At 43.6% G+C, this 9,352-nt stretch overlaps 1 long non-coding RNA gene across 1 annotated transcript; it reads right to left on the bottom strand.

The window, feature by feature from the left end:
• Positions 1-420: 420 nt before the first annotated feature.
• Positions 421-1,244, bottom strand: LOC135235107 (uncharacterized). Its single transcript, XR_010324278.1, has 2 exons — positions 775-1,244; positions 421-628 (listed from the first exon to the last, which is right to left on the bottom strand). It is a non-coding gene; the product is annotated as an uncharacterized LOC135235107 (long non-coding RNA).
• Between the last annotated feature and the right edge of the window lie 8,108 nt (positions 1,245-9,352).

Here is a 9,352-nt window from a genome sequence, read left to right as displayed (position 1 = left end):
CGCAGGTGCGGCTTTCTGTTAAGAGACGCGTGCCAGAATGCGAACTTTCGAAAATGTGATGCGATTTTGTCTGCCACATACTACTGATGAGGATAAATAAATAATCGGAATAAACGACCTTCTGTTCTCACCCACAACTCATTACTGGCGCGACAGGTTGAAGCAGCTTATCGCGTGTGTCTGACAGGGAAACGGGTCTGGCCACACGTCTACAAAAAATTTTATTTTTTTTTTTAAAAAACGTCTCAACCATGTTTTTCCAGTTCAAGGAACACATAGCTATGCCATTATTATTTATGAATGCTTTTTTTTCCCCCAGCAGAAATATATAAGAGGCCTCAGCTTCCATCACCCTGTTGCTATCGGTCAAGCAAACACACATGCCGCAGTTGCTGAAGACAATGTTGGTACAAACGGAAGCCCGGAGAATAAAACACTTTAATGCAATCTGGAGAAATATGCGTGAGATGGTTCGAGGCACATTTATCACAACAATTGCTCTCTTGTCCACTGGAAATGGTTCCTCCCCGGAATGTCCCTTTTGGCATGGGGTGGAGACTGCTTTTGGAAACAGCGGCCAGTGAATACAATCATCGTTCAAGCGCACGACGCGAAAATAGATTTCCACCTAAAGATAAAATGTGAATGTGAAAATGACGTTCAACACAATTCGACCCTTTCATTTATCAATAAATTAAACTGGTTTGTGCTATTTTTTATTTTTCATTTGATGTTTTTCATTGATTTGAGTTTGACGTGTTTGTAGCTGCTTACCGGACTACGGCTGCGAGCTTTTAACTCGTTCTAGGAATTTCTTCATCCCCTTGCGCATGACCATGTTTAGGTCTGTGTTGCGTCTGAGTGTTGAGCAGTACTTGGTAAAAGGTTGAACCAGTGTACGGATGGCTGCTGTTGAATCTGTATCTGTAGGCAAGGCCTAGTGTGTGTCTTCCGGAGATAGCGAGAGGTCACAGGATATTGGACGGTTCGGCCTACTTCTGAGAGGCTTAATAAAAGAAAGAGCGTGGCCTGGATTCAATCCACTTTTGCCCTTCCCTTTGACATACAAGGACATGCAAGCATTAAGCTTTTTCTCCACAAACTCAAGTTTGACAAGTTGGTTTTTAGAGACTGCTGAATTTTCCAAACCGTGAAAATCAATTTGCTTAGATTTTTTTTAATTGAGTTTAAGGACAACCACTGACTGAATTCCATCCAGTGATTTAGAACTGAATGAATTAACAGTCATTTTTTGAAAAGGGTCAAAGGTCTAACCCAAAATTCCAAGTCAGTGTTCTAGAACTCCACCAGCAGTGATTGTTACGTCAGAATCAGAATGTTTAATTAAGAACCGTCCTAATCACACACCGTGATCTCACACCGTAATGGGTCAAACAAGAATGCAAATAGATTTCAGGGCAAAGGGAAGAAAAAAAAAAGTATTTGTGCTAAGGGGAAGCAGAATTCTTAACGCAGCTGTGACCGAGATGAAAGGTTTTGTAATTAAAATTAACTGCAACACGGAACCGTAAGAGCTGAGCTGTGGAATAGCACAGGAGCGGTGGGAAAATTGTGCTGTGGAATGATTTCTGTATCTGTAGATGCAAGTCAAGCAATGGTTTTTCTATTAGCTGAGGTAAATGAAGCAACATTTTTCTATAATTTGATGGAAATCCAAGCACAATATTCTTTAGTGTTCGATGGAAGCCAAGCAATTTGTGTGTGTGTGTGTGCGTTACTTGATGAGCATTTAGGAGGCAAGAAGTTGGGGGGGGGGTTCAGCTATGATGTTCAAAAGAGAGCTGAAATAAGTAGAGTAGGAAATGCATTGCAGATGTGCAGGCTGCTACGGAGACAGGTGGGCGTGTTGCACAGTTTCAACAGAAGCAGGAGTGGAAAGAGTGCAGGAAATGGAGCAACAAGCCATTAAGGCTGCGAGACTGGGAGATAAGACGGGATCGTGCGTCTTTCCCACCGGCCTGCACGGGAACGCCAGGAGAAACTGTTCAATGGACGTGCTAAGAGGAATTCTCCGAAAATGGCTGCAGACCTGTACTGCAAAAACATGACAATTCCGTTCGTAATATCCTGCGAAGGAGCTCATTTACTTGATTACTTCCCCGTTGTGGCCACTAGGAGGCAATGTGAGGCTGGTAGGGGGGGAGGAAATTAATTTACACCACTCAGTATCCAGTGGTCTGTTTTGCAGTTCTGTACAGCAAGCATACAAGTTATTTAACTTCTTCTGCCTTATGAGCCACAGTCCACCAGTCCCAAATAAGTCCACTCTGTGTGGATTAAAAAAAAAAAACACACAAAACAATATTTGGGACAAAGAATTTTGAGTGTATGAGGGTATGAAAGAGGGTGATGGTAAGAGCTGGTCTGGTGTGCGGGTTGTCCTGTAGTAAAAGGCTCTGTGCGTTCCTTTCCATGACCGTTAATCAATTCTGTAATCTCGAATATTTGCTGCAAGGAGCTGATTCAGCGCTCTGCGCCTTCTGGAAATTCTGTCACTGATGGACGCTGCAGTTGCACATTTGTTTTTTTTGTTTTTTTTTTTTTACGAAGAAACACGATCCGAATAAACAAGATCCTCAAATAACACGGCCTGTGGCCCGAACGTGCCTCTCCGTGCCGTCCGCGGGAAATCTGATGCGGAGCGCGCCCCCACCACCCCCCGTCCCCCCCGAGTTTAAGACGCTGGGGTGGAATTGGTGAGGACCACTTTCAAAGGAGCCCACAGTCATCTTTTCATCTGCGATTGAGGTTAACTTCCCCCCCCCACACTCCCTCCCTCCCACCCGTATTCCAGACTCCAGAAAGAGTCAAAAAAAAGAAGAAAAAAAAAAGAATCATCCTCCAGAGCAAAGATGTGAGATGTGGTCAAGGAACTGAGGAGGGGTGGGGTGGGGGGGGTAGGGTGGGTGGGTGGTGGAGGGGGGGGGGAGGCCATCATCCCCAAGTGGCTTCAATTAGAGAGGCACACAATTACAGAGAGAGCGCTCCAAGGGGAGAGCATGGCCAAACTCAAACTCTGCCAGATTACAGGGAGAGGGCGAGACAGCCACAACAGCCTTGCATCTGCGTCCCCCGACCCCCCCCCCACTCTCCCCCCCCCCCCTCCTCCCCCACCCCAAACCCACTCACTACCCCCAACAGCCTCCACCATACCCCCATCCCTCCACACCGTCTCAACCCACTCACTCCCCCAACCACACCAACCCCCCAACCCCCCACCGCCTCATCCCTCCTTCCCCACCCCTCCACTCCACCTGCCCCAACCCCACTCCCCCCTCCAAGCACCCCAACCCTCCCCGTCCCTCCCCACCACCCCACCCTCCTACCTCCAACCGCCATAACCCCCACAGCTCCACACCACAGCTTTATTTCTAAAAAAGGCTTTCCCCCAGCTTCTGAAATAAGTTCACAATCACAGTCCGACACGCCGCGTATCTACTAAAGTGCGATCTATTAAAGCACGCGCTCCAGCCAGAGATTTGAAAGTTCTAATCCCCCCCCCCCCCCCACCCCCCCCATCCCACCCGGTCAACAGGAATGAAAGCCCGCGTCGGCGAGACAGTGCGAAGGTCTCGAGCACTTAATGCCTTACACTCATTTCCAAAATAACCGTGGAAGGTTATCAGTGTTATTAGCCCAGCCCAAACCGCCAGTTAATAACGACGCCTCTATAGTACCTCCGCTGGAAAATGAGCATGTTCAGTGTAGACGGGGAATTGCAAGTGTCATTTTTTTCCAAACAGGCAATTACTGGGGACAGGATTTGAATAAGTGGATTGCTTTGCTGCCTGCGAGTGGATTGCATCAAACTTTATTACCGCTGAATGACAGAGGCCTCCCTTAATAGGTCCTGACTCCAGCAAATAAGACAGGAGCCCTTGGATGAATAATATTTTCATTGCATTTAATTTGGTTTATATTTTGTCCACAGATGCCAAGTTCATATATTTATAGGCAGAGAGGGAACGTGTGGTGGTGGTGGTGGTGGGGTGGGGGGAGGTTGGATCTATACTTATGGCTCAATGTTTAATGCATGATCTTATTTCCTGTGTTAAAAGTACTTTTAGGGCCTGTAGATAAATGCACTGCAACCGTAAACAGCATTTTTGCAAGCCCTCCGCAGTCCCATTGTCGGTTTCAATATGCCCCCTTCCTGTGTGCACACACTGGACTGGGGATGAAAATGTGTTTAAAAAACCATTATCCCTGCATTAAATACAAAAATCGTCTGCCCTTTATTTGGACCGCATGATAAAATAGTCTATTTGGTTGCCCATCCCCATGTAGGTGGTGTTAGTACCAAGTCCAGAACCAACAGTCAATAGATTGCTCTTTCTCAAAATGCTAACTGGAATGTTTTAAGAATTGCTTCAGGATTAATTCAACTCAGAGTTCTGAAGGGATAGACAGCATGTTGTGTTGTAACTGCCCCCCTGGACTGTAGCGGTAATTAGTTCAGAACTGTAAAGCAGATCTTCTTTTACAGGAGTCACATGAGATTACAGACAATCAAAAAAAAGGGGGGGGGGAGGGGGAAGGGGGGGAACCTGGATTATCTAATCAGGAAACAGACAGTTGCTTTTTACTCATCAAAAGATAACAATGCAATCACCTGATTGAACCAGTGGAGGGTCACAGGAAGTGTCTAACAGACACAGCAATAACTGGCTTTTATTGGAACTGACCTCTCTCCATTAAATACCACTGATCACTAAAGCTCCCGGCCCTCTCTAATGAGGAAGTCTGAGGTACTGCTTCCCCCGTTCACCTTGCCTGTTGCGTTATATTCGGCTGTTACTGAACCAGGAGGCTCCACCGAGAGCAGATTCTCATTCGCTACGACGATGCTGATGACCCCCTGTAGGTCCCTAAGCTGCACATCAACGGACTGCGCGAGGAAACCCACGCGAAAACACAGGGATGCAAAGCAAGGATTCAAACCCGTAACCTCCTTCTCGCCAGGCGGCGGCGCTACCCCGCTGTGCCACCGTGCCGCCACCCCCCCACCCCCACCCCCACCCACTCAGGACTCCCGGGGAAGGGGCTGTCCCTCCTCATTACCCTCTCCCCCGGTTCGAGTGTCCCAAGGCTACGCTCAGAGACCTCTGCAGCGTTCTCCAGAGCACCTGCTCTCCGGACCCTCCGAGCTCTCCGGACCCTCCCATTGATCTATGTGGCATCTCCAATCACTTCAGTGCAGACTTATTATCTCTTCCTATCGGTCCCCATCTGATTCTTAAGTTCTTTTTTTACCCTCCCCCCCTGTCTGATTTCAACAGGTCTATGGAACCATAACCCAGATGGCTTCCAACTGACATTACATATGGCGTATTACAGATCCAGGGTTTCTGTTTATTGCCTTGTCTGTTGCTACGTCTGTCTCTCGGGTGGATGTTCTCCGCTTTCCCTTTCACTAATAAATTAATAAATCTGTATTTCCACCTCCATTTGCTTTGTGCAACATGTTTTCTTCAGCATAATTCAGTTGTTGTCCCCCCAAATAAAAAAATAGAAGTCATTTTGTTTCTTTCCCTTCAGTAGCTCCACTCTACTCCTTGTCTGGGCTTAGAAGAGCGGGTTCATTACTCAACATTATTTGTGCGATTCTGTTTTTTTATCATCTTCTTCAATAACTACTGTTTATTTACTTATTTATTTATCTGTTGGTTTGTCCGTCCCTCTCTCAACACTTAACATTACCATATGTAATAACTCCACATATTATATTATTACTGTGGCATTATCACCTCATCACTATTTCTGTATTTGCCCACCCTCATAGCTGCATTTCTGTAATAACCACAACCACGCCCACCACACCCACCATGGGGCGACATAGCTAAGGAGGTAAGAGCCGTTGTCTGGCAGTCGGAGGGTTGCCGGTTCGATCCCCACCCTGGGCGTGTCGAAGTGTCCCTGAGCAAGACACCTAACCCCTAACTGCTCTGGTGAATGAGAGGCATCAATTGTAAAGCGCTTTGGCTAAAAGCGCTGTATAAATGCAGTCCATTTACCATTTGTTGCTACTAATATTATTTATTTTTTAACCTGAGCCACGTCTCAGTATTTCTTCCCTTTAAACAAATATAATTACATTCCTTAGCGCAGTAGTGTTAGTGCTAAGATATCTTGACGGTGTGGTGCTGATATATTCGTGAATTACTGCTAGACGCCACAGGGTGGTAGAGAAATTCAACACGAGCTAATGGCAAAGTACAGAGTCATCCGTAAAGTACCCCTCCCTCGACACAAGAAAGGGAGAAAAAATATATGTCAACATTCGGCTGCGCCCCTGCTGCGCGCATGTTGTGTGGATGCTAGCTCAGAAAATCTTCCTCTTCTTGTGCTGTACACGTTAACTAAAAACAACTTCATTTAATTATTGGCCGTCTGTAGGATTTCCTTGTGTCACTACGATAAATGAAACACTTTTTTTCCTGTAGACAACTGAGTAAGTCTGTTGGACTTTGATTGATTACATGATCGTTTGAACAGCTGTACTAAATTATTAAGCTCACTTCTTTCTCAAAATGTAGAGAGGAACTTTAAAGAAAACTAAAAAAATAAAAAAATGAAGTAGAGAGGAAATTACTAGCAATAAAAAATCCAAAGATTCACAGATTGTTTTCATATTTAATCTGTTGTAATTCTGATCTGTTGAAAATCTGAAAGTTTTGTGAATTCACACATTAGACCTATTCTCTGTTATCCTAATCAATAATATTGCTGTTGGAAAATTAAGTTGGGACTTATCTGAACCCATATATTAAAACAAATATCATGGTATATGTTATCCTTGTGGCTTAACAGGCTAATAAATACATGCTAATATTTTCTCAATCCTAGCTACTGTGTGCTTTGATGGAGGTGGGCGTTCTGAAAAACCCAGCATTAGACCATGGCGTGTCACATGTCTTGCCTGGGATTATAGAACTGTTTACAGCAAGTGCTTGCCAGTGACTTGGTGTCGACTACAAAAAAAAAGAAAGAAAGAAAGAAAAAAGAAAAAAAATCTAGATTCCCTTTTGAAGCTACTGATGTGCTGTCAGTCAGGATTATGGCACAGAATACAATGGATGTGTTTTTTTTTTCAGTGTGATGGTTGATTCCATTGTAAAATGGGGGAGATCCAAATCTTGTAACAGCATACTGTATGTTTTTTGACTACAACCACAAAAAAAAAGTTTGTTTACATCCACAACTGCTTCATTTTTTTATATTGTTGTTGTTCTACCACTACTACTACTACTATTTCCTTCTCTTTTTTGTATTCACAGGAATAACATTATTTATTACAGGAAACATGGTTTGAAATTTACCCAGCACTCTTAGATATACGACCAACATGTGAAGCACACAGACATTGGTTGATTCACAGGAGCCTGAAATAGTGAAAAGTGTTTTGACTTGTGTGGGCCACAGTACCATGCGGGGGTATACGATTTCCCAGCTGCATCACATGACCAGTAGTATGCCAGCAATGCTGTAAAACAATATTTCGTTCGCCACGCAAATATATTTCCACTTGACCAGTTTGAATGGCAGTGAAATATTTTAAAGTGACAAGGTTCCATTTAATTTGAGCATACGTCTTCTTGAGTCAATAGAAATAAAGTAAATAGTCTGGCTACGCTTTTGACATTGCAGTCAAATAAATAAAAAAACCCCACTACGTTAGCATTCCATGAATCGAATGAAGCAAAGGACAGCAGGTTGCATTGTTGATGAACAATATAACTGTAAAATGACATAGTCACATCAGCATGCAGCACTGTATGCACATTTAGGTTATAAACACGTGCCAACACACACAACATAATGTATAAAAATGCTTCACAGTGTGTTCCATGAACATTGGTGGACCACCACTTAGACATCCTAAACTTAAAGAAACAGCCTGGAGGCTCGTGGGACCAGCACCAGTAACAATGACTATTCGCGCATGACTATTCAGATCGACACAGTTTAGGTTTTCATTAATATAACAGCCTGGATTTGAAAATTCAGAGCCTGCAGATGATCAACAGTCATTTGGCTGTATATTTGCACCAGGTCGCCTGTTGCATTACCCTGGTCAGTTTTGTCCCATCCCACCCAAACACAGCATGGGCTGAATGTTTTCTTGAAGCAATAAAGATTGAATACTGGATTTTTTTTTCTTTTCACTTTTACAGTAAAGATTTCAGTGGTAATGTAACATTCAACTTAAAATAAACGACATTTTCTAGAAAAAAAGTTACCGTGTATATTTTCAGGAACGGCTTGAGTAGTTGTGATTATTATAAATCCCATTAAAATTACAACACTTTTTATTTCGTTAGGGCATGTTGTGTAATTACTCGATTACAATTTAAAGGAATTTCTCATTCAGATTATTTCTGTGTTCACATAAACGTGAACATGAGCATGGGCTCACGGTGATCGGTAAGGGCTTGTAGTCAGCGATAAAAAAAATTTAAGCTACACACTAGTTAAAATTATCTAAATATCTTCTGCATGTTCCTAATAAAGCCATGCAGTGTGTTCGGAGTATATCAAAAAATGGACGCAAATGCATTTTCCATTTCACCAACGTAGCCTACTATATTTATGTTCGAGCAGTGCAGTTAGGAATGCTAAGGCTATAATTGTTATTTATTAATTTTGCTTAGCCAGCTGAAACCTCCACAAATCAACCGGGACATTTGTAGCTTTCTAGTTTCTCAATGGTATGGCATCAGCGTCTTTCAATAAACAATACTCCTGGTAATAACTTGGAAAGCTTGCGAAGCAACTGGGTGCACCTATTTTTCACTGTGCATATCAAGCAAACGGAGTACCATGCCATGATTTAAGCAAATTATGATCCGCTCTTTTCACTTACTGGCGTACAGGGAACTAAACGCTGCTGAATTGAGCCATCGTAGGTGGACGTGGAGCTGCTTTTAACCAAGGGGCACATACAGCGGCTCTACAAAAAACACAAAACGCACGCGCGCGCGCGCGAACACACACACACACACACACACACGCTACACGCACATTCACACACACGCACGCACGCGTGCGCGCGTTATGCAGACAGTTATTTAAGTTTTACATATTCAAGTATTTAGGAAAAAAAGAGATACCCTAAACAGACTGCGCGCGTAGTAACGAAAGGGCGAGATCATTTTTCTACTTCAGCAGTTGGCATTCGGGTTAAAGGAAACACCTTTATTCCATTTACTCATCATTTTGACTATTTAAAATGGAAATCGGTGCTTTCTGTGGACATCACCGTCTGCCTTCAGAAATGCAACCTTTTCTCCAACATCTGGGGTTGGGCGAAAAATACTTGATTAATGAGGGA

The sequence above is a fragment of the Anguilla rostrata genome, chromosome 11, assembly GCF_018555375.3.
Source record: "Anguilla rostrata isolate EN2019 chromosome 11, ASM1855537v3, whole genome shotgun sequence".
NCBI classification, from domain to species: Eukaryota; Metazoa; Chordata; class Actinopteri; order Anguilliformes; family Anguillidae; genus Anguilla; species Anguilla rostrata.
This window is presented reverse-complemented; position numbering and strand designations above follow the sequence as displayed.